General features: G+C 35.1%; 2 pseudogenes; both read left to right on the top strand.

The window, feature by feature from the left end:
• Positions 1-583: 583 nt before the first annotated feature.
• LOC107596118 (uncharacterized) lies at positions 584-15,219 on the top strand (annotated as a pseudogene).
• A 1,696-nt stretch (positions 15,220-16,915) lies between these two features.
• Positions 16,916-25,134, top strand: LOC107596112 (uncharacterized; annotated as a pseudogene).
• Positions 25,135-27,626: the final 2,492 nt, after the last annotated feature.

Below are 27,626 nucleotides of genomic sequence, written 5' to 3'. Positions count from 1 at the left end.
GCATCAGTGATGCTAAAATACAACATAATCACAATAAAGACATTTGCATTTCAGCCATACTTACTTTACTGCTATGTTCGTACAAATGCTGAACTTAAAGAATGAGATTCAAGTTCAGTGCTGATGTACCTGTAGCAAGTGTAATTTAGCATTATAAAACAGCAGAGCGTTTCTGAATCAACTGCACTGTGAAATTCTGTCTTTTCTGTTATGCAATTATTGTATATTTTTTAGGTGAAAGCACAGCTAGTGTTTCTGTTTCCACCAAAATTATTAATCGATAACCGACAGGCTAAAAGACAAATCAGCGTTTGTTCATTCCTGATGGTAAAACAATGAAAATGATTTATTTTGTTTATTTTGTTAGTTTACCAGCACATGATCTACTGTTTTTTAATGTATAATATTGAAGCAAATATTATATAAAGTAGCTGAAATAACTGATATTTTCTACCATAGTCGTCTCATAATCCTCTAGCAGACACATTAACTCATTTTTTGATGCCAAGCTGCCTGTTCTCGTCTACATCTACAGGACTTTATCTATGCACACAGCATCTGATTCATGTGAATGGTACACCATTACAATGCCTTGTAAATCTAATAATTATTTGTTTGTAATTGTTCTTGTTCCAAAGTAAATGAGAATGATTTATGTACATGTATTTTGTATTTATTTGTAATAGAATTTGCATTAAGCACTGATCAAATCAAAGTAAAACCTTTTCTATCAGAACTACATCCAGTACTTTAGTAGTTCCTCTCCATTGTGTTTTTATAGTGTGCTTATGGTGCACTTGTATTTTGTACCAGTTGTACCATATGTCCAGGACACACATCAGCTACAAAGCTGATGTGTGTCATGGACATATGGTACAACTGGTGACACACATCAGCTTTGTAGCTGATGTGTGTCATGGACATATGGTACAACTGGTACAAAAGCGACAGTACTAAACACCAAACATTTTTAAAACTTTCTGGCCAAGTTTATATCTTTAATTATGTTGAATATATTATATTGTTTTTCATCATAAAATCATGTAGCTAGTTGATTTGAAATGTGTGCAAAATTGTATGTCTCTTGCATTTTACCCAGATCACAAACCGTTTTATGAATGTAAAAGGTCTTGTGGCTTGAGCTCATATTCAGTTGTTTTGCAGTGAGCTATTTGAAATGTCATGTGATGTAATGAGGTGTTTTCAGTCTTCATATTTCCATCTTCTAAATATTCTAATAGCAGCTTTCTATTATAAGGCCTACTTGAGCACAGAATTAGACCATGTTTCCTACAGTACTTCCGCATTAAATTTAGAGTAACTGAAAACAACTCTGTGAAAGTGAAGTGATGTGGCCTGTGCTCATATAGAGTTCAGCTGTGAGCATCTGTATATGATGAGTTTTCAGTCTTCATATTTCCTACTACTACTTTATCTTCTAATAGCAGCTTTATTTGAATGCAAAGGTAAGGTCATTGTTATGAAATCAAATTAGCAATTTTCAAAGTGGACTTTGTTTCAAAGCAGTATTATAGAAACACTGCAGTAATAATGATTCAAATGTTGTCATTCATGTTACATAGTGGACTTGCAATTTGGACGTTGCTGTTAACCTCTTGTTTGTATTAAGATATATGAGTTTTTAAAGTAAGAAAATGTTACTGGACAGTTTTAATAAACATTTGTGTACAAAGTTTAAACGGCATGACTCAACCAATATTACACTGGCAATGTCACTAGTTTTTTTGCTTCACAGGGAGTTCAGATAATACATTTGTAGAAAATGTGTATGTAAGGACTATATACAGCGGGTGGACAAAATAATGCGAACACATGGGAAATACGCAGTATTTTTTATTTTTTTTACTAAACAACCCTTTCCCTTTTATACACCTTGCAACCTTCTTAGAACAGATTTATACAACTTTGGTATAGTCTCCAGTCAAACATCTTTGATAATATTCTAGTCAGGTGATCTGTCTGTCATCTTGGTTCTCCAACTGTCCAGGACTTATGATTATGACACCATCTTTTCCCCCATTTTAGCATCAGTGTCTGATTAAAGTTTTAGCAGTTTCTGCTCTTTCGTGGATATTTGCTTTATGAAGTTCTCTGTGTCCTCAAAGTGAATACTGAGGTTTTCTGTCCCTTTGCGGTTAGTTTACACTCGAAGTAGATTGGTCCCTCTAAGCGAGATCCCAATTTCGTCGGTCCTCCGACGTGACGTCTCCGTTCCCTCCTTCAGGGAACGAGGGTTACATACGTAACCGAGACGTTCTGTGTTGTTTAGACAGTCCTTCTTAGTGTTTGACGGTCTCTATCACTCACTTTCAGTTTTGACCAATTTTCGTTTTCACAGATGTCTTGCCAAGCTTTGTGTACACAGTGATAAAGGCTTTTAAAGCAGTGTAAAGGCTTCTGTTCTTAAACACCAAATAATTGGGCTGTGAATGTTACAGATGCTCCTGCAGGCTTCAATGATTTGCCCTTTTGGAAGTCTGACAAGTTACCATTTCTCCCACGGCTTTACTAAACACTGCTGAACACAACTTACTACTTGAATTTACACTTTTTTTTCAACCGTATTCTCTGTAGCTTTTCACTAAAATGTATTGTTCTCATTTCCTAAAATGTATTGATGCATGTAGAAGTAGAACCAGTTAAAAAAGTAGAGTTACCAGTTACGCATAATAAAAAGTAAATGCTGTTTGTTACTGTAAGTGATGTGGTGGTTTTCACGTCTCTGTTCTCTCAGTGCATTGTCTAATTTTACTCTTCATTTCCTTTCAGTGGCGACACAGAGACGCTGCGAGCAGGTTCATCAGTTGAACATAAACTGTGTTCAGGGTGACAGCATGACTATTTCTTGCCTAACCACAACCCACCCGCTGGAGTCTCTAACAGTCAAACTACACAAGAAAAACCAAGATAAAGACATCCTGATATATCCAGACATCTCTCCAGCATCAGAGCACCAGAGATGGTCTGTGAGGAAAGATGTTGGAAATGTTACACTTGATCTGAAAGACATCAGATTACCTGATGATGGCTTTTATGACTGTCAGGTCTACAAGGATCAGGACTGCCTTCATTCAACTCTATTTAACCTGAGGGTCAAAGGTACCTTTCGCAAAGAAAATATATTTCCTAATATATGAATGTTCAATATATTAAATGACATAACTGTATAATAGAAATGAGACAGAGTAATATATTGTGTAAATATATTACAATATATTGATTAATAATACATAAGGAATTGCCATTTTCATATATTGAAAAATATGTGACAATATCTTATATATCACACTATATATAATTTTATATTCAGTAATACACTTTATATTATATAGATGTAGATGTGATAAGATAATATGCACCTTGGCTTGAACATATATTTAATCATGCAGTATATACACACATATATGGAAATATGCATTTCTCATTTTAAAATATAGATAGATTATAATAGCATAAGCACATCCTGCTCATACTAAAGTACTTGCTGAATAGACTGTCATTGAGCTGACAAGGGCACAACAATTCTTTTTAAACAAAGTAACATAATTTGACAATGTTTGGCCAGTCTCTTCCTAACCACAAGCTCTACTCTTCTGCATAATGGTAACCCCACAAACTTAATAGAAAGAATAAGAATATTAAGGTAAGAATGCAAATTTCTGAAATAAGCAAATAATCCCAAAGTAACCTACTATAATGTAGTATGTTTCTTTGATTTCAGAGTGTAAAACATTGGACTTTGTCCATCCAACACCAGGCTCATCTGTGTTGCTGCCATGCTCTGAACATCCTCTACAAAACAGAACTGAACGAGTCACTTGGAAAGATGTTAATGGTCACCAATCAACAGAAATAACCCAATAGCGCCATCCAAACAAGCCATCAAGCAGCACAGAAAAACTCCTGAAGCCTTTGTATAATAGAGCGAGACAACTAAAGAACGGATCTCTGCTTATAAGAGATGCATTGATGAATTGTGGTATCAGTGCAGAGTGAATGATAAAACCTGCTATGAAGTGAAGCTGCTCATGAAAGGTATGTTTTCAATCCAATATAACCATAAAGTCTAAATGCAGACTCTATGATGGACATTGATTAAATTGTGTAAAAATTTGTTGTGGTTATTATAGCCCTTTAGTTAGATTGTCAAGTCAAGTCACCTTTATTTATAAAGCGCTTTTAACAATACAGATTGTGTCACAGCAGCTTTACAGTATTAAATAGGAAAACAGTGCGTAATAATGCAAAAGGACAATAGTAAATTCTCCATTTTTAGTCAGTTCATCATTGATTCAATGATGTCATCATCCAGCTCTGTTCAGTTCAAAAAGTATCTGTGCAATCAAGTTAAAGATTTTAAGTGTCCCCAACTAAGCAAGCCAGCGGCGAGAGCGGTAAGGAACCAAAACACCATCGGTGACAGAAACGGAGAAAAAAACCTTGGGAGAAACCAGGCTCAGTCAGGGGGCCAGTTCTCCTCTGGCCAGACGAAACCAACAGTTTAATTCCAGGCTGCAGCAAAGCCAGATTGTGCAGAGGAGTCATCTGGTTCCTGTGGTCTTGTCCCGATGGCCATCTAAGTGACATGGTCTTTGCTGGGGATCTGTCTCTGGGGCACATCTTTTATATTAGATCATATTTGGGAACATTTTAAACAAGCTTGCAGAAGGATAAATTAAAAATCTAAATGTGAGTAACTGTATTGTATTACCACTTATGTTTTGAATTTTTGGATACTTTTTCTATTATTAAAAAAAATTGTATTTTGATAATAGAGTGGGCTCAGAAAGTATTCAGGCTGTTTAACTTTTTCACATTTTATGGTGTTCCAGCCTTATGCTAAAAGCTCTCAGCTCAGCTGAAAACAAGTTCTCTGAATTATCTTTGAGATAACTGTACACATTGATTGGAGTGTAGAAATTGTGTTACAGGTCTGCTGCATTGAAGGATCCCAAGAGCACAGTGGCCTCCTTAATTCTTAAATGGAATAAGTTTGGAACAACCATGACTCTTCCTGCAGCTTTTCACTTTACAAGACATTAATTGATAGACTGGAGTCGTGTGAATTACTTGTGGATTATTGTGTTTTGTTTTGTTTTTTATCACTGTTTGGACTCTTATTCTGATGGCACTTATTCACTGCAGAGGATCCGTTGGTGAGCAAGTAATGTAATGCTAAATTTCTATAACAATTTTCTAAAACAATTTTAAAACCATGGACAGCTAGAATAACTTGCTATATGAACCGCTATAAACAGACTTTACTATACACTCTGCAGTGTACACAATACAGTGTTTAGGCATTTTCTGTTCCTTTAAGAAATGTAACAGGGTTGAGTTTTTTACAGTTCAATCTGACATATTACAAGTCTTGTGCTTGTGAAACAAAATGCTTCTTAGAGAATTTAATGCTGCTATTTCTTTATCTATTTTGTCCCCTAAACAAAATGTAAGTGATAAAAAAAGACTTTAGCTTTTCCTTGAAAAAAGTTATTCTTTAAAGGACGATGATTTATGGAATAGTGAGTCAGAATAGATTTATAGAATAGTTCACTGCTGTTAAAAGAGTTTAGATAGCAACAGGGGTGTAATGCATTTTTATACACATATGCATATATGAAGGACACCAGTGGAAACTGTAGAATGACTCATGAATTTTTTTATTTTTTTTCTATACACACTCATTATTTAATCATATTTTTTATTGTAATACACAATTTAACAGACTTTGACTTACAGAATGGTGTTCCAGCTATTGTACTTCTTCTGTAACATCCTTGGGCTATGACTGTCATAAATTAAAATAATATGATAACAAATACCAGTTTGCAAAATCAAGTAGCATAAAGGGATCTTTTTGTAAGGCTAAAAAAATTGCACATTCAAGGTAAAAAGGGTCACATATGCTCTTATGTTAAAAATAAGGTGGATAAAAATACTTTTTCTGGAACAGAGTGGCATACAATGCAAAACATTACTAATTTGTTTAAAATTTTAACTCATTCTAATCCGCTAATGCTTCCAGTCATTAAATGAAAATGTATGTGTAAATTTGTGTGAAGTTGTTAAAAGTAAAAGTTACATCATAAATGTAAGAGGCAGTCAGTGCAGCACCAACCCTGAGCAAATCCTTATTGTTGAGACCTGCAACATTTCACATTAAAACACTTAACATAAAGAAGCATAGAGCATAAGAAAACTCCTAACACACTTCAAGTTCAGGACGTCCTGAGGTTCAAGCACATAGCTGTATGTGTTTTTGCAAAGAGAAGAACTCTGTGCTGTCCTCCCAGCAGCGGTTGGAGAGTAAACTAAAGGAGCTGAACATCACCCTGGATGAGGAGAGACATCAGCAAACAGAGCAGAGAAACCAGGTGAAGAATACACACGTCACAGTACATGTGCTCATATAGAGCAGTGTGTGTGAAGATCTGTGTATATGAGGTTCTTCAGCTGAGGGATTGAGGAGGAAGGCCATCAGAGGCATGGAGGAGATGCAGTCCAAAGTCACGGCACTAGAGAATGAACTCAAGTATGTGTGTTTGACCGAAAGAGAAGATAAATGGAGAGCAATTATGGCTGGTTTGCTGTTCTGATGTGTTTGGTTCAGTGTTCAGATGATCTACAGTATATGTGATGGATTAGTGTAGCATTTTGATTGTTTTTGAAAAAAGAAATCAAAATACTTCCTATAAGATTTTTGTGTGTTACATAGAGAATGGTGTGTTGTGCTTTGCAAAAAGTGTCTTATGAGATAGTAAAAAAAACTGTAATATTATTATTCATATTATTATATTAATAATATTATATTAATTACAATTATTTCATCCCGCTGCCCACTTAAGTTTGCTTCGAGGTGCCCTAGTGTGCCATGGCTCTTCCAAATAGTAGTAAAAAATAAATACATACGATTTTTTTTTCTTAGACACTACTGTCTGCATCACTTTTATTGTATTGTTAAAAGCGCTATATAAATAAAGGTGACTTGACTTGACTTGACTATTGCTTTTTTTCCCCACAGGACAGGAGGAAGATCCAGCAGGCTTAACAGTCAGCTCTGGAGTCTTCAGTGCTCAGCTCTGATGATGATGACGATGATGATGATGGATTGTATGATCATTCCAGCATAACCTCCGTCCTCACCGAGAGCAACCTACAGACCAGTTCCTGCTGAAGACCGAGAGAGGAATCTGGAATTCCTCTTCATTGAGGCTTCATTTCTGAACACACAGTAACTTCAGTCCTGATTTAAAATTGATAATAGAAACTGCAGTCTTCTGGTAGCACTGTAGCTGATGTTTATGACATACGGTACAGACTAAGTGTTGGATTCTGGACCGTCAAAATGTATTTGTTCTTATACAAGTGGCAACACTGACAGCAGTGACAGCAACAGTACTAAACACCAAACATTTGAATACTTTCTGGCCAAGTTTATATCTTTAAGTATGTTGAATATATTATCATGTTTTTATAATATCAAAATCATGTAGCTGATTGATTTGGTGATTTGAAATGCGCAAAATTGTACGTCTTTCACATTTTACATAGATCACATTTCCTATTTTGGCACTTCAAAAACAACTGTGTGAATGTAAAAAGTCTTGTGGCCTGTGCTCATATTCAAATGTTTTGCAGTGAGCTACTCGAAATGTCTCTGTAATTGGGGAGTTTTAGAAGTCCATATTTCCATCTTCTAAAAATTGTAATAGCAGCTTTCTAATATAAGGCCTCTAAATGAGCACAGGAGTAGACCATAATTTCCTACTTCCGCATTAAATTCAGAGTAGCTGAAAAGAACTGTGAAAGTGAAGTGATGTGGCCTGTGCTCATAGAGTTGAGCTGTCCTGCTTTGAGTGTATGTATACGATGAGGAGTTTTAAGCTTTCACATTTCCAACTCCTGTATCTTCTAATAGCAGGTTTATCAGAATGCAAAGGTAAGTGTATTTTATAAGAAGTCAAATTCATTTAACCACCACACAAAATAATACTACAGGTGTGTAAATGTGGCATGTCAAATGTTGTCATTTATATGTTATGTAGTGGACTTGCAAATTGGAAGTTGCTGTTAACCTTTTTTTTATATAAAAATACATGCATTTTTAAAGTAAGAAAATGTTACTGGGCTGTTTTAATAAACATTGGTGTGCAAAGTTTAAACTGCATTACTCAACCAATTAAATATTATTGCACTGATAACTTCACTGGTTTCTTTGGTTCAGAGGGAGTATATACAATACATCTGTAAAAAATTTATATAAGTTAGAGCTAGACAAAATGATGTGAACACCTGGGAAATAGGCAGTATTTCTTAACTAAGTTGTTAAACAACCCTTTGCCTTTAATTCAGCCTCCAACCTTCTTCAAACTGATTTATACAACTTTGGACTAGTCTCCGCAGTCAAACGTCGTCTATCAAAACATCTGTCAGTAGCTTCAGAGAATCATCTTCTCACACTTCTCTTCAAAACTATCCACAGTGGTTTGATATTCTAGGCAGATGATTTGTTTGGCGGGGCAGATTATGAAGTTCATCTTGGTTCTCCAACTGTCCAGGACTTATGATTATGACACCATCTTTTCCCCATTTTAGCATCAGTGTCTGTGATTAAAGCTTGAGCAGTTTCCGCTCTTTCATGGATGTTTGCTTTATGAAGTTCTCGGTGATTAGATTTTGGGGAAACATGTCCTCAAAGTGAATCCTGAGGTTTTCTGTCCCTTTGCTGCAATAGTTCTGTGTTGTTTAGACAGTCCTTCTTAGTGTTTGACGGTCTCTATCATTCACTTTCACTTTTCGACCATTTTTCTTTTCTTTGAATGTTACAAACACTCATGATTTGCCCTTTTTGGAAGTCTGACAAGTTACCCACTTTACCCACGGCTTTACTAATCACTGCTGAACACAACTTACTACACGAATTTACAAACTAGTGAATATAGACAAAAAAGAGACATAATTGCAACATTTATTTTTATCCTCTGTAGCCTTTCACTAAAATGTATTGATGCATGTAGAAGTAAAACCAGTTAAAAAAGTAGAGTTACAAGTACTTGTAATAAAAAGTAAATGCTGTTTGCTACTGTAAGCGATGCGGTGGTTTTCACGTCTCTGTTCTCTCAGTGGTTCTCTCATTTTGCTCTTTATTTCCTTTCAGTGGCGACACAGAGACGCTGCGAGCAGGTTCATCAGTTGAACATAAACTGTGTTCAGGGTGACAGCACGTCTATTTCTTGCCTAACCACAACCCACCCGCTTGAGTCTCTAACAGTCAAACTACACAAGAAAAACCAAGATAAAGACATCCTGATATATCCAGACATCTCTCCAGCATCAGAGCACCAGAGATGGTCTGTGAGGAAAGATGATGGAAATGTTACACTTGATCTGAAAGACATCAGATTATCTGATGATGGCTTTTATGACTGTCAGGTCTACAAGGATCAGGACTGCCTTCATTCAACTCGATTTAACCTGAGGGTCAAAGGTAAGAATGCAAATTTCTGAAACAAGCAAATAATCCCCAGGTAACCCACTGTAATGTAGTATGATTCTTTGATTTCAGAGTGTAAAACTTTGGACTCTGTCCATCCAAAACCAGGCTCATCGGTGTTGCTGCCATGCTCTGAACATTCTCTACAAAACAGAACTGAACAAGTCACTTGGAAAGTCATTACTGGTCATCAATCAACAGATATATATCACTATCGGCCACCAAACAAGCCCTCAAGCAGCACAGAGAAACTCCGGAAGCCTCTGTATGAGAGAGTGAGAAAACTAGCAAACGGATCTCTGCTTATAAGAGAAGCAGTCCACATGGATGAATTGTGGTATCAGTGCAGAGTGAATGAAAAAACCTGCTATGAAGTGAAGCTGCTGCTGAAAGGTGTGTTGGAATGCAGTATTTCTAACCCTATAAAGCCTCAATGCAGACTCTCTGACAGACATTGATTAATTTGAAAGATTAAGTTTTACTATCAAAATTATGTTTTGGGTATGGTAATCCAGTAAATATGTTGAAACATGTAAGTAAAGATGCTTAGGTTAAGGTTTAGATTAAAATTAAGTCATGTTGTGGTGATTATAGCCTGTGGTTAGAGAAGTTATATTAGAAAGCGGCACTGAATGCCAATGCACAACCAAAAACTACTTTGAGAACCACTGGGTTTTAATACCTGTTTGGTTATACAATAGCATGAATGTGTGAATGTTTAAAGAAGCTTGAGTTAACATTTGTATTACTGTCTAAATATATTTTGGATACATTTAGTAATGTAAATTTTAAAAAAAAATTTGATTATACAGTGGATGCAGACCTTATACAGGAAGGCTACAGTAAGTATTCAGACCTTTTTAAATTAAATGCTTTTAAATGATTTCCCCCCCCACATCAGTCTACACCTATATTGTCAAAGCAAAACAAACCCTGACTTATAACTTTGCAAAAAAAAAAACATTTGAAGTTAAGCTTAGATTAATGCAATGAAAAAACCTGCTATGAAGTGAAGCTGCTGCTGAAAGGTGTGTTGGAATGCAGTATTTCTAACCCTATAAAGCCTCAATGCAGACTCTCTGACAGACATTGATTAATTTGAAAGATTAAGTTTTACTATCAAAATTATGTTTTGGGTATGGTAATCCAGTAAATATGTTGAAACATGTAAGTAAAGATGCTTAGGTTAAGGTTTAGATTAAAATTAAGTCATGTTGTGGTGATTATAGCCTGTGGTTAGAGAAGTTATATTAGAAAGCGGCACTGAATGCCAATGCACAACCAAAAACTACTTTGAGAACCACTGGGTTTTAATACCTGTTTGGTTATACAATAGCATGAATGTGTGAATGTTTAAAGAAGCTTGAGTTAACATTTGTATTACTGTCTAAATATATTTTGGATACATTTAGTAATGTAAATTTAAAAAAAAAAATTGATTATACAGTGGATGCAGACCTTATACAGGAAGGCTACAGTAAGTATTCAGACCTTTTTAAATTAAATGCTTTTAAATGATTTCCCCCCCCACATCAGTCTACACCTATATTGTCAAAGCAAAACAAACCCTGACTTATAACTTTGCAAAAAAAAAAACATTTGAAGTTAAGCTTAGATTAATGCCATTTCTCTGGATCATCTTTGAGATAATTCTATACATCTATGACAAATTAAATTATATGGATATGATTTAGAAAAACACACACCTGTCTATATAAGGTCTAACAGCTGAATATGCATATCAGAGAAGAAACACGATTGTGTTAAAACACAGATCTGCTGCATTAAAGTCTTCCAAAACTGCGGCCTCCATAAATTCTTAAATGGAAGAAATTTGGAACAACCAGGACACTTTCTACAGTTGGTAGCCCAGCCAAACTGAGCAAATGGGGGGAGAAGAGCTTTGGTAAGAAGAAGGCCAAGATGACATGACAGTCACTCTGGTTGGGTTCACAGATCATGTGTGAAAATCACTGCAACACTTCACTGATCTGAGCTCTCTGGTAGAGTGGCCAGACAGAATCTTCTCCTCAGTGTATGACACATGAAAAACAACTAAATGACTCTTACGAAACAAGTTTCTCATTTTCAAGATGGGTGTTTTTGCAGCAACAGGGACTGGTGAGCTAATCAGGGTAGAAGAAAGGTTAAAAAAATGTAACAAAAATACAAAAATGATAAATGATTCTTAATGAAAACCTGGATCAGAGACCTCAGACTGGGCCACAGTTTCACCTCCAACAGGACATTCATCCTGAAAAGGGCTGTCCGCTGTAGTCCCACTCCAACCTGACATGGCCAGAGAGGATTGGCAGAAAATCCCCAAATCTAGGAGTGCAAACCTGTCACATCATACCAGGGCCGCCACTTTTTTTTAAATCCCCACAAATCGTAAGCAGTGTCTCACAAGCCGTTCACAGAATCCATAAAATGTGACGTCACATTTTACAAACCCCGTCCATGACTGTTGACTGACACTGCCATATTAGCAGAGACCCCTCCCTGAATGAGCTGTAAAGGCACAGCTCTATTCTGGAAAAGGGGGCGGGGAGCAGCAGCTCATTTGCATTTAATGAAACATGACCGAAAACAGCGTGTTTCTGCTTCCACTCAAAATAGGAATTTTCAAAATGATATAATAAATGGGGTATTTTAAGCTTAAACTTCACAGACACATTCTGGGGACACCTGAGACTTATATTACATATTGTAAAAAGGGGCATAATAGGTTCCCTTTAAGGCTGTAATTGCTGCAGAAGATGCTTCGACTAAGTACTGAGTTACAGGAATAGTTCATCCAGAAATATAAAACTGTAGAAAATTCACTTACCCTTACCCAATCCAAGATGTAGCCTATGCGAGTTTGTTTCTGCACCTGAACAGATTTGGAGAAATGTATTCAAAATGTTCAACTGTTTGGGCTCTCATTCTGACAGCAACTGATGAGCAAGTCATGTAATGCTAAATTTCTCCAAATCTGTTGCAATGAAGAAATACACTAATTTATATCTTGGATGGCCTGAGAGTAAGCATAAGGCTACAAAATAACAACTTGAAAAAATGAAAACACTTGAAATTTAAAACACTTTCCACTATATCTATTTAAGGGGGTCTGAATACTTTCCGTACCCACTGTATATTACATATTGTAAAAAGGGGCATAATAGGTTCCCTTTAAGGCTGTAATTGCTGCAGAAAATGCTTCGACTAAGTACTAAGTTACAGGAATAGTTCATCCAGAAATATAAAACTGTAGAAAATTCACTTACCCTTAGGCCATCCTAGATGTAGCCTATGCGAGTTTGTTTCTGCACCTGAACAGATTTGGAGAAATGTATTCAAAATTTTCAACTGTTTGGGCTCTCATTCTGACAGCAACTGATGAGCAAGTCATGTAATGCTAAATTTCTCCAAATCTGTTGCAATGAAGAAATACACTCATTTATATCTTGGATGGCCTGAGAGTAAGCATAAGGCTGCAAAATAACAACTTGAAAAAATGAAAACACTTGAAATTTAAAACACTTTCCACTATATCACTATTCACAAGACAAATACTTAATGTGCGTGATAAAAAATAACAATCAGACTGGCTCAGATGATGATGTTCATTTATCTTTTCTCTAATGATCACAGATGATCCAACCCCAGAGGACAGTACGGTTGGTCAGACAGAAGACAACAACAATTACGAGAGTGAATCAGCGATAACTAATTCGACAGTAGTAGTGATGATCACAGTAGTGTCTCTGTGTGTCCTCATATCACTGACCATCTGTGTCATTCTGTATTTCAAAAAACGAAGACGCAAAATCGACAACCAAAGTAAGTCCACAACTTCTGAGTGTGTTGCAATGAGACGTGAAAGCCATCATGATGATTAATTGAAGAAATTGTAATACTGTAACTTTGTTATGATGGTAAATTGATCAGATGGTAAAGTACTTATTTTTGTGTCTTGTAGTTGATTTGAACTGTCAGTCTTCCGTGTATTATTCTGAAATTTCAGGAGGTAAGTGATATTCATGGTAAATCCTTATACAAAATATGTGTAATATGCTTGATCAAGTGTATTTAATAAAAGTTGTTTTCTTGCAGTGTTGGATGTGCCTTTGCATTCTTTAGTTCAACATAACACAAACCATGACCACCTGTAAGTTACTGCAATACAGTAGTTAAATCATTCATTTTATATCTGTCCTGAACTACATACAAATATGTTAACAATAAAGCTAGGATAAAGTCACATATTCATATAAAGTTCATAGAAACAAATTTACAACAAAAATGAAACATGCCAAATGTAATACTGCACTTCCTCTCCAGTGTGCATTTCTTGACTGGCATAACTGTATAAACCATAACAATATATGCTATGTGTATGTAGCTTCCATTGCAATTTTTAAGAGTTTTGTAGAATTTATAATCTTACTTAATAGCATGGGCAAGCATTATATATAAGTACAGTATTTATACATCTGCAAATGTGCCCGATCCAAACTATTTACTTTTTTCCACCAAATTAATTTTTTTACTTTATCTCCCAACAGCTGGTGTGAACAAACAGAAGCTCCTGCATGTAATCCAGACAACATTTACGACAATAGAATGCTGTGAAATAAATGACTGTTTTAAAGTTTTCTTTTTTTGACTTTTGACTTTTCTTTTTTATGACTTTTTTCAAGCTATCATTTTACCAAATAAAACCATTTAAACGTAAATATAATTTTATACAAATTTATAGTGGACAGCTAGATGACCTTGCTGTAAAGGGACTGCTATAAACAGACTTTACTACACTCATTTCATTTCACAATTCATATAAACATATTTTTTATGATTTCTTTACTCTTCTATATGAAGATTAAAAGTTTTGGTGGTATGAACTTTCAGTGGAGGGACAGTCATTTTAATATTCTTTAATAATATTTTTTATTGCAATCCACAGTTTAACAGATGTAAGTTATTCCCTTTATTATATAACTTCTGTAACATCCCTGGGCTATGGCTGTCATGAATTAAAATAACATGCTAAATACTTTTTTGCAGCATCAAGCAGCATAATGGACTGTTATAGTACAGCTGAAATAACTTATGCAAATGACACCGTAAGTCTCACACATTCAAGGTAATAATGGCCATATCCATTTAACTCTTATGTTAAAAATAAAGTGGATAAAAATACTCTTTCTTGAAAACAGTGGCAACAATGCAAACATTACTGATTTGTTTATAATTTTCAACTAATTTTATCCAACTGATGCGTACAGTCGTTCTGACAGTGTTTTCAACATTAATAAGTTTGTAAGGCTTAATATAAAATCTACAAGATCAACAAATGTAAACAGAAGTGAGGCAGCATTGACCCTTGGCAAATCATTATCATTGAGCCATGCAACAGTTCACATTAAAACACAGTACCTGTCCAATCTCATTATAAGTATTAGTATACCAATCAGTATAAGACAACTCCCGACACACTTCAGGACACCCTGAAGTTCAAGCACATAGCTGTATGTGTTATTGCAGAGAGAAGAACTCTGTGCTGTCTATCCTCTCATCAGCGTGTGAAGGCTCTGAAGAGGCAAGTGGATGAAGGCCCTGCTGAAAAATCCAGCATAAACCAGCATGGATTCCAAGCTGGTCCAGGCTGGTTTATGCTGGTTAGAGCTGATATACTGCTGGTCCAGGCTGGTTTATGCTGATATAGTGCTGGTTTATGCTGGTATATTGCTGGTTAGTGCTGGTCCAGGCTGGTTTGTGCTGGTATAGTGCTGGTCTAGCTGGTGGACCAGCATATCCATGCTGTTCTCAAGCAAAATGGAGCTGGTGATGCTGGTTCACCAGCATGGTCTTGCAGAGTGTCAGTAGGCCTACTAGGTCAGCTGTCTGTATGCAAGTAGTGTTTTGGGGACAAACATAGTTTTTCGTTGCATATTTCTCTATTTTACACATAAATGATGTAAAGGAAAAACATATGTTTAAAACATGATTTATTGAATTTTATGATAACTATGTAATTACTTTTGATCCCTCTGCTGAAAGTAGTACTGGAAATTTTAATTGCTTTTGTTATGATTACATTATTAATCAAAAACATTTAGAGATATGAAAACCAAAAAAAAGCCTAATAGAAGTGTAATCATAAGCAGTTAAGCAGTTTGTCAATGGCCAAGTGCCCAACGAAAATGAACACTATTCACCATAATGGTAACAGACTTCAGCAACCTTTGTACATGTACCATATGAAAGAAATAAAGCCAAACTTGTTTGCAATAAGTGAATATGGTAATTCTGTTTTTGCAGTCGTTTAATCATCCTCTAGTGAGATATTGATTTCATCTAAGACCAGTGTTGGGGAAAGTTACTTTTAAAAGTAATGCATTACAATATTGCGTTACTCCCTAAAAAAGTAACTAATTACATTATTTAGTTACTTTTTATGGAAAGTAATGCGTTACATTACTTTTGCGCTACTTTCACGTTACTTTTTAAATATGAGCAGGGCTTGATTGTTTTTAATATAAGAAGTTCTATTTATAGCAAATATAAAAGCCCTTTCACACCAAAAAGTGTAATGAATAAACCTCAGGCTAAAGGAAAAGTAAATTCACATATGTACAGTAGAACGCAGGAGAAGAAACACTCTTCAGCAATAAAAAACAAAGCACAATTGTTAGTTTATCTAAAGTCATTTTTGCTTATTAGTATGGTTGAACTGGATCATCAAAGGTCAGCAGCAAAGTCATTGGTTAATAAAATGTGATTAGATCAATTTTATGTTATTTAAAATATTTAATTATTGCAGGTTTTCGTCATATTCTGAGTTTGCATTTCACTGTTTTAATTCATTTTGATGAATATTTTGTAATCTCGTAATTATGATTTAAGTATGTCAGAATTTTGACTTTTTAAGGCATTCATTTTTTTCTTACATGGCGGAAATGGGCTTCCATAGCTTTCAATAGGTGTTAACAGAGAGAGTTTATTTCTTTAAATATGTTGAATAAACGATTTGCACTATTAGATTATCTTAATAATCTACTTCAGCTCTTCAAAAACAACTGTGATCAGGTAAAAGGTCTTGTGGGCTGTGCTCATATTCAGTTGTTCTGCAGTGAGGTACACAAAACTATTTGATGGAGTGTTTTTAGTCTTCATATTGCATTTCCATCCTCTAAATCAGCTTTCTAATAGCCTACATGTGCTATTATAAGATTTATATGTTGCAAATATGACATCTGAAAACTCCTCATCACATACAAAAGCACACTGAATGTATCTACAGTATATTCACACAGAGTTAGACCATATTTCTTACTTCCGCATTAAACTCTGTGAAAGTGAAGTGATGGGGCCGGTGCCCATAGAGTTCAGCTGTCCTGCAGTGAACGTCTGGATATGATGAAGTGTTTTCAGCTTTCACATTTCCAACTCCTGTATCTTCTAATAGCAGCTTTATTAGAATGTAAAGGTAAGTGTCTTTTATATGAAGTCAAATTCATTTAACCACCACACAAACAAGAGTTATGCATATTATTTATCAGTGTACTGTGGGTGTGTACATGTGACACAGGTGTGACATGAATATAATCAATGCCATTCATAGGTTACATAATTGTTACTTATTTAGAAGTTTCTACTGACCTTTAGTTTCTGCTCTAGATAATGTGTCAAACTTAATAAATCACTAAGTGTGTCACTATTTGTTTTAATACATTTTTTATTTAAAAAAGTCTCATTTTCTCAGGGTGGATTGTTTTTCTTTTTAATTTCCTTTTAGCTCAAACACGGAGACCCTGCGAGCAGGTTCATCAGTTGAACATAAACTATTTTCAGAGTGACAATATGTGTGTTTCTTTCCTGACCACAACCCACCCGCTGGAGTCTCTAACAGTCAAACTACACAAGAAAAACCAAGATAAAGACATCCTGATATATCCAGACATCTCTCCAGCATCAGAGCTCCAGAGATGGTCTGTGAGGAAAGATGATGGAAATGTTACACTTGATCTGAAAGACATCAGATTATCTGATGATGGCTTTTATGACTGTCAGGTCTACAAGGATCAGGACTGCCTTCATTCAACTCGATTTAACCTGAGTATTATAAGTGAGAATGCAAATGATTCAAAACAAGCTAATAATCACCATTAGAGAGCCATATGCATGCATAATATGACTAGTAACGTGTTTCTCTGATTTCAGAGTGTAAAACTTTGGAATCTGTCTATTCAACACCAGGCTCATCGGTGTTGCTGCCATGCTCTGAACATCCTCTACAAAACAGAACTGAACAAGTCACCTGGAAAGTCGTTACTGGTCACCAACCAGCAGATATAACTCCGTATCGGACAAACAAGCCCTCAAGCAGCACAGAGAAACTCCTGAAGCCTCTGTATGAGAGAGCGAGAAAACTAGCAAACGGATCTCTGCTTGGATGAATTGTGGTATTAGTGCAGAGTGAATGAAAAAACCTGCTATGAAGTGAAGCTGCTGCTGGAAGGTATCTTTTCAATCCCTATTTTTAAGTCTTAATACAGATTCTCTGGCAGACATTAATTAGACTGAAAGATTAAGTTAAACTATGCTATCAAAATGTGAGTTGAAATAGGTTAGTCAAAGTATTTTTTGATTTTCAAGGTAATAAACATGATAAAATATGTAAAATATGTTTAGGTACGGTTTAGATTAAAATGATGTTAGCATGTGGTTAAAGTGTCTGTTTGGTAATACAGTAGATGTGATGAATGTGTGAATATTTAAACAAACTTGTAGAAGGTTAATGTTTTTATACCTGCTGGAAAACGTAGATTTAACATTTGCATTACTGTCTAAATATGTATGAAATTATAGATATATTTTGTATTGTAAAAGTTGTTTGTATTTTGATTAAAGAAGTTTATCCAATGACACTGAAAACACTTTCCACAACATCATTATCTGCAGGTAAGTGCCTGAAGTCGTGTGTGTGATTAGATGCTCCAACCCCAGCTGCTGACATTACGGCTGGCCAAACTCAAGGCAACAACAGTGACAAGAGTTAAACAGTGACAGCTAATCTGACAGTAGTATTGATGACCACAATAGTGTCTCTGTGTCTCCTCATATCACTGACCGTCTGTGTCATTCTGTATTTTTTAAGAAAACAAAGGAGCAAAATCAACAGCCAAAGTAAGTCCACAACTGTTGTCCTGGAAAGTTTAGCACTATTGAAATTATCTTAAACAGCATATTTTAAATAATAAAAATGGCTTATTGGGGAAAAAACCAAACATACACATTTTTATGTGTGTGTTGTTATTTTTCTACTGACCAGTTATGACAGAAATCAGGATCTGCTACACTGATCTTACATTTGCTCATTTTGTAGTTGTTTTCTTTCAAATTAGTGAATTTAATTGAAGTTCTTTGAGCAACTGTATGATGTGCTATTACTATGTTAGCTTGTCAGTGAAAGCAAGCAACCAAGTAAATGTATTTAGAATTTTGATGTTTTAAGTCTTCTAAGATTGTTTTGCAATGAGACATGAAATATAGTTAATAGCATGCCTTCATGGTGATGAGAGTCCTCATTGTTGGAATGAAAGGCACATGGTAATACTGTAACATTTATGCAATATTATGATATTGATCAAATGGTAAAGTACTTATTTTTGTATCTTTTAGTTGAATTGAGCTGCTGGTCTACTGTATCTTATTCCAACATTTCAGGAGGCAAGTGATATTCATTGTAAATCCTTGTGTGATAAGTGTATTTGATGAAGTGTATTTAATAAGAGACTTTTTTGTTTTTTGCAGGGTTTGTTGGTCCGTTCTATTCTTTAGATGAACATAACATGACCAGCTGTGAGTTACTGCAACAGAATCATTCATTTCTGTCCTGGACTATCTACAAATTTGTTAACAATGAAGCTGAGATCCAGGATCCTGGAAGTCACATCAAATTGGTTTGGCCCAATTTACATGCTTCTTTCCAATAAGATATAATATATTATATCTTAAATTCATATACAGTAATATCACTTTATAACATGGACACACGTGTACTGTATATGCAATGCAGCACACATCTGCAACTGTGCATGATTCAAAAATTACTTTTTTTTTATCAAATTCATTTTGTACATTTGAATGTGCTTTTTTGGTGTTGTTGCTTTTGGAAATAATGTATCACTGATCCATCTCAATCTGGGGAAATTAGCTTAGTATCAGCTTTCACTCTGCTTCTGTCACATAGCTGAAACTATTTGAATGACTTAATATTACTAAAGGGGGGGGGGGCTTTTTCTACATTTCACTCACAGACTTGCTGCATTTGGACCCAATTCTAACACAAATGTGACTGCTATAAGCAGGCGGATGTGACTTTTTCTGTTACTGCTAACAGTAATGACATTTCAAAATCATGTACTAAAAAAGTGATAGAAGACTTTATTGTAGCTTGTCCTTGAAAAGCTCACTTGAAACTATGATTTATAGAATAGTCATTGCAGTTAAAAGACAAAAAATGATAACAGGGATGCATTTTTCTACAGTACACACATTCATAGGAGACACACAAATGGCAACTTATCTGTAGAATGACTCTTGGATTTTTTTGCACTTGATGTAATGTTTGTATTGCAATAAACAATTCTGAACAGAGTCAGACTTACACTTGTGTATGACTTAAGTTATTCCCTCTATTAATACTTTTTTCTGTAACCTGGGCTATGACTGTCAGCAATTTAAATAATATGTTAGCAAATACCAGTTTAGCAGCGCTAGAGAATGAATGAATGAACTCAAGTAAGTGTCTGACTGAGACAGAATACAATGGTGCAGTATTCAGAATATGATCCACAGTTATCAGTATGTATGTGCATGCATGAAGTTTATTTTATAATGTAATGCTCACTGAGGCCTGCAGAGGGCAGTGTGTGTCTCTCAAAATACTGGAGTGTCCAGACTGCTCACATCTCTAATCTCTTAAGGGTTTAGCTTTCCAAACCTCACTCATAAATGAACTTCCCTCAGATCAGCTGCATACACACTGCTCATTCCTGCTCATACTGTCGCACCCTGTTCATCACATCATATGCACATCCTGGATCTCACAGAATCTCTTTCTAAATTAGTAGTTATATATATATACTTGTATCATGACCAACAGTCAGCTCTGGAGTCCTCAGTTCTCAGCTCTGTGGATGATGATGATGATGGATTGTATGATCATTCCAGCATTACCTCTAAAATCTGCAGACCAGTTCCTGCTAAAAACCGAGAGAGGAATCTGTGGAATGGGGTGTGAATGAGAGCTGCCTGTTGATGAAGTACAAACAAGGAAAAGAACTGACGCTTAATTTTTGGACTAAATAACTTTAGTCCTGCTGTAAAAATAAATAATAGATAGTGACACGTCTTTTATTTTTCACTCTTGAGCTTTAACTCTCTACGCCACATCACCATAATTACTGTATAAACCAGATGTGCAATCTCAGGTTAAATTATTTTCTGTCCATAAAACGGGGAAACGGCTTTTCACACACTGAGACACCTGACGTTTTAACTGTCATTGAGTCAAATACATTCAGACATGGTTTTGTTATTAATCTGGACCTCAGGTCCACCTTAGAGTGCCTTTTGTGAAAGAGCTTTAATGATCCCTTTAGTTTGAGTGTAAAAACTTTTTTTTTTCAGAGTTAAAGCCAATTGACTTGAGAATATAACTGACTATGACTGAATAACTGAAAAATGAGCAATTTAGACAATTTGAGAGTGAGACCATAATATTTTAATTTAACTTAAGGATAAATTGAAGAAATGAGAAACTTTCGTTTGTATAAATTGAATGAATACAGATGAAAGGAACATGACTGAATTTAGTTTCAAGTTTTGTACATCTTTCTAAAACTGTCAGTTAGCAGAGAGTACTCATAGTTATTATTTTTTTACAGTGTAACAAAAAGCAAAAGTAAAACAAAGGGAAATGCCATTAATAATCCAAAACATTGTGTTCCTGTTTTACAGCTCTTAGAGATGAGAAATCAAGGATTAGAAATGACTGATTTCATTCTCTGCTTAGAGTGCATGTTTTTAATAGGTGTTTACAGGGAAAGTGTACTTCTTTAAATATGTTGAATGTTATCTTTAAAATAACTAACTCATGTAGCTAATTGTTTTAATGATTAGAATGTGTGCAAAATTGCTCGTCTCTGACATTTTACACAGATCACATTTCCTACTTCAGCTCTTCAAAAACAACTGTGTTCAGGTAAAAGGTCTTGTGGCCCGTGCTCATATTCAGTTGTACTGCAGTGAGCTACTCGAAACTATCTATTTGATGAGGTGTTTTAGCCTTCAAACTGCATTTCCAATCCTCCACATCTAACGGCATCTTCCTAATAGTAATACATCTGCTATTATAAGATTTAAAAGTAAATATGACATCTGAAAACTCCCCATTGCATACAGAAGCTCAGTGAAGACCTCTATATTCACACATAATTAGCCCATATTTCCTACTTCCGCATTAAATTCAGAGTAACTGATATAACTCTGTGAAAGTGAAGTGATGTGGCCTGTGCTCATATAGAGTTGAGCTGTCCTGCAGTGAGCGTCTGGATATGATGAGGAGTTTTCAGTCTTCATATTTCCAACGCCTGTATCTTCTAATAGCAGCTTTATTAGAATGTAAAGGTGAGTGTCTTTTATTTGAAGTCAAATTCCTTTAACCACCACACAAACAAGAGGTATGAATATTATCAAAGTACTGAGGGTGTGTAAATGAGGCACGGGTGTGACATGAATACAATCAATCTCATTCATATGTTACATAGTTCTTACTTATTTGGACATTTCTGTTGACCTAACAAGCAAGAAAGCATGTCATTAAGAACCGTATTTGTTTTAATATTTTTTTTGTGCAAAGATTAACCCAGACAGTATTTTTATATAAAATTGATATAAAAGTCAGTTTATGGATTTAATATTGTTATACACTTGCAACCAAGTGGATCATTTGAGAAAATTACTTGTTTTTTATTGTAAACCCTGTGGTGGTTTCCTGTCTTTCCATGTCTCAGTTCTCTCAGGATGTCTCACTTCTCTTTTTAATTCCTTTTTAGCTCAAACACGGAGACCCTATGTTCATCAGTTGAACATAAACTGTGTTCAGGGTGACAGCACGTCTATTTCTTGCCTAACCACAACCCACCCGCTGGAGTCTCTAACAGTCAAACTACACAAGAAAAACCAAGATAAAGACATCCTGATATATCCAGACATCTCTCCAGCATCAGAGCACCAGAGATGGTCTGTGAGGAAAGATGATGGAAATGTTACACTTGATCTGAAAGACATCAGATCATCTGATGATGGCTTTTATGACTGTCAGGTCTACAAGGATCAGGACTGCCTTCATTCAACTCGATTTAACCTGAGTATTATAAGTGAGAATGCAAACATTTTAAACAAGCAACTAATCACCATTGGAGAGCTGTATATATATTGAGACTACTTCTGTGTTACTGTTTTCAGAGTGTCAAATGTTGAACGCTGTTCATGCAAATCTAAACTCTTCAGTGTTACTGCCATGCTCTGAACATCCTCTACAAAACAGAACTGAACAAGTTACTTGAAAAATCGTTAATGATCACCAGTCAACAGAAATAACCCAATATCGCCTTCTATACAACCCCTTAAGCACAGAAAAACGCCCAAAGCCTTTGTATGAGAGAGTGAGAAAACAAGCGAATGGATCTCTGCTTATAAGGAATGCAGTCCACACTGATGAATCGTGGTATCGGTGCAGAGTGAATGAAAAAACCTGCTATGAGATGAAGCTGGTTATGAAAGGTGTGTTTTCAATGCAATATTTTGAAATCAAATCTAATCTAATTAAGCAATATCACATGAGGAGAAATAGTGGGGTTCTTCCAAATATAATGTGATTCCAGCGCTGATAATCAGCCACAATAATATTTAGACCTTAATAGTCCTATACTAACAAAAATAGTTCTAAAAGTCAAAGTAGAATAAACTATTGCTTCTATGAGGAACACAGTCGTGGTGTTTAAATGAATCAGTTGAGTAAATGATTTTTTTACTCAAAGGGTCAGGTTTTGCCACTTAAGTGGCATAATTATGTAGCCTGTATAAATCCCCTTTACAAATGCACAGACAGTCTACCTATAATAGTTTAATAGTTTTAAATTATTATAGTTTAACATTTTTATTATAGTCTAAATATCTTCTGAAGAGATTAATAACACCAAAAACTTCAGCATACATCACATTATGCTTCAGATGAAGTCTTTGATAGGCCAAATATATTTACTCTTAGGCTGCTGTCTTTATAAAAAGAATGCTGCGTTTAACCATACTTTTTAGATACATTTATTAATATTTGAATTTGAATTATAGATTATGAGACACCTCATTCGAAACAACAATATTGGAAACACTTTCCACAACATTGTTAGCCACAGGCAAGACCAGAGCCTGAATATGTGTGTGTTTGTTTATCTGCATGTGTGTGATCAAAATAATCTATTCAAATGAAGTGTTGTTATGGTCTTTTCTTTTTTGATCACATATGTTCCAGCCTCTGCTGACAGTCCTTTTGGCCAGGCTGAAAGCAACAATGAGCACAAGAGTCTGACAGTAGTATTGATGACCACAACAGTGTCTCTGTGTGTCTTCATATCACTGACCATCTGTGTCATTCTGTATTTCAAAACACGAAGATGCAAAGCCAACAGCCAAAGTAAGTCCACAATTGTATCCCTGAAACGTATAACACTATTGTGTTGTCACTGTCATAGCAATGGCTTATTAACAACGAGAGAGGAAGTGATGACTGTTATTGTCATCAGAACATAGTTTGTATGTGTATACTTCCTGTTATATATTTATCCTTGACTCTAACTGAACATTTATTCAGACAGAAACCAGAACCAGCTAAACAGCAGGCCCTCTATCATTTGCTTGTTTTGCAGTTGTTTTCCTTCAAATGAGTGAATTTAAGAGTAGATGTTTCTTGTGCAACAGTAAGATGTGCTATTAGTATGTCAGAAAGTGAAAGTTAAATGTAATAAGGATTTATGTCAGAAAGAAACATAATGTAACTTTTATGCAAGATTGTAAAGTCTCTTTTCGTCTCTTATAGCACAGCTAAATGGCCGGTTCTCTGTATATTACACCGAAGTTGCAGATGGTAAGTGGCATTAATTTTAAATGTTTAAATGTATAAATAAAAATGAAAATTGATGTAATTGATTACAATCTCTCTCTTTTTTTTGGACAGGGTTTGATGTACCATTGTATTCTTTAATTGAACAAAACACAGCCACAATGACCACCTGTAAGTTAATGCAAAGTATTATTTCTATACACATGCTACACTGAAAATGTAAGCTATTTGAATGGATGAAATTAATCTTCAGTTTGTTTAAACAATTCACACAGAATTTGCAAATGTAAACATGATTCAAACAATACATGAACTGATTTTTCTTTAATAATGGCAGGTGGTGTCAAAATGAATTTTTGAACTTTATCTCCCAACAGTTGGTGCTGAACAATCAGAAGCTCCTGCATTTAAACCAGATGACATGCATGCAAAGTTAACACTGTGAAACGAATATTGGCATTTTGAAACTTTTGTGATGTCAAAGTCTTTGAGAAATCACTAATTTAGTAATTACATGGCATCTCTCACAAATTATAATAAAGGGGAACATCTTTTATACTCAAATAGTTCTGGGTGACACTCGTTGAGGCTCTTTGTAATGCTATTATGTTTTTATTGTTTTTTTAATCCTGTAATGTGAAACTAATATGTTGTCATGCAACTTTAAAATCTTCAGTTCTTTCAAACTCTATAAAAAGTTGTCAAAACAACTATAAGCCTTTATATCGTAGCAGACAGGCTGTGACTGATTTGTTTTGTGAGGCACAGTCACAGGCTGATGATCTAATAACTGGTCTGATGCAAGCTTAAAAAGTTAATGATGAAAATAAACATTACAGATGCCAGTGTCATCATAGCAGCAAATTTATCAAGGCTTCTTTGAATTATGTAGTGTGAACAGTAAATTCATCAGAAATCATATTCACAGTTAAGAATGTAGAATTAACAATACGCAGGGGTAGGGCTCATTTCTTGTGGTTTTCCATGTTATCCATCAGTGTCACATGATCATGGTTTTTCAACAACATCTTTTGGTGCACTACCAGAAAAACAGATACCTTACAGTATATACAGCAAACACTCCATTAAATGCTGAACCTTTTTGTGCTTTACAAAGAGGAGTCAAAATCCACACCCTGGACACACATAGTATAGTATCACTGATTCGTGCTAATCTGTGGAAAATTATTGCTTAATATCAAATGTTGCACTATTGCTATTTACACATCGCTGAAACAAGGAGGGGTCAGGTTTGTCAGTGTAATGCCTCTGGCAAATTTTCATGAATGCTTTTTTCTATTTACCACTTAACAAATGAAACAATCTAAATTTAAATACAATCTAAAGACCTTGCTGCATTTAGACACATTATTGACACAACTGGGACTGCTGTAAACAGATCTTTTACTTTTATATTACTTGAGAGTTTTAAGGGCCACGGGTGCCCTTTTTCAGATATAATTTCGACTTAAGGGATGTAACAGGGTTGACAGTTTTTACAGTTCAGTTTGACATTATTACAAGACACGAGCGCAAAGGTTTTAAAACTGCAAGGTGCTTCTTATAAATGAATGCTGATATGTTGATAAATATCTACTTTAAATAGTTATTAGTTTACTACAAAATCAAGGCAACAGTGATGACATTTTAAAATCATCCTCTAAAAAACAATGTCCTTCAAAACTTTACCACTTGAAAAATGACAAAGTTTTATTGATTTATAGAATAGTTAATTGTTGTTAAAAGAGAAAACTGATAACAGGGGTGTGATGCATTGTTATACACACACTCATTTGAGAGACACAAATGGTTTTGTATAGAACGACTCTTGGATTTATTTTATTTACTATTATGCTTTTTATTATATACAATATATAATTTAACAGAATTTATGCAATTGAACAACTAAACAGCCTTGAAGAATGATTTAGACATGTAAAGATAGGGATATAAATGGAAACATTTTGATTTTTTGTGGTTTGTTATTATTAACTTATTATGAAGTTATTCCCTCTATAGTATTTCCTTTGTTGCATATCTGGGCTATGAGTGTCCTTCAAAACTGCTTATCAAACTCCAGCTCTCTAGTTTAATACCAGTTGTGTCTGCTCTGGACACACAGTGATGCAAACTTGTTAAATATGTACTTTCAGTGTTCATCCAATAATTACAGTGTGAAACATCTAATTAGGACTTAGAGATGGGATTCAGGTGAATGTTGACTATTACTCACATAGGCGATTATACCTCACTTGTGTCTGACTTTCTTTTTCTCTATTATTCATAAGGTCATTGATTGATTATTGTTAGATACTTATTCATTCATTTTTTTCCAATTATTTTTTCTTAATTCAGATCTATATGGAGACACTACGTTACACCAGTGGTGGGCCGTCAGGGCCTAAACACTATCAGACTCACTGATTTAGTTTTAATATATTTTTCCATGCATGTGTATTAAATTATTTCCAATAGTCTATTCTCTTCATTTCATAGCTTTTCTCTAGGTTGCACTGCTTCCAGCAGTGTATGTTTATATTACAGCTTTTATCCAATCATATTTCAGCAATCGTGTTGCCAGGGTCAAAGAAATCTGCCTTAAGGCCTTCAGAATCAACAGTGCAGGCGTCTGTTAGCTTAAATCAATGGCAATGAAACCGTTGCTTTAACCAATCAGATTTCGAGTTGGCAACACCAGGGCCATCTAGCTGGCTAACGATAACGTCAGCATTTTCTCGTCTTTTGATTGGATGGTCAGCATACTAGCTAGCAAACAGCATCACTGTAAATCATTTTACTAAAACTTAGTAAAACTTGTATTACTGTTTCTCAGGTTTGGATTTTCAGTGCATTTTGAAAAAATATTTGCCTACTATATTTAGTCAATCTAAAAACAGTAGTCCTAATGACAGCGAAAAACAACCACACACCTCCTCG

Source organism: Sinocyclocheilus grahami, unplaced genomic scaffold (assembly GCF_001515645.1).
Source record: "Sinocyclocheilus grahami isolate Dianchi unplaced genomic scaffold, SAMN03320097.WGS_v1.1 scaffold11.1, whole genome shotgun sequence".
NCBI classification, from domain to species: domain Eukaryota; kingdom Metazoa; phylum Chordata; class Actinopteri; order Cypriniformes; family Cyprinidae; genus Sinocyclocheilus; species Sinocyclocheilus grahami.
Note: the sequence above shows the minus strand (reverse complement) of the source record. Positions and strands in the feature narration are given on the sequence as shown.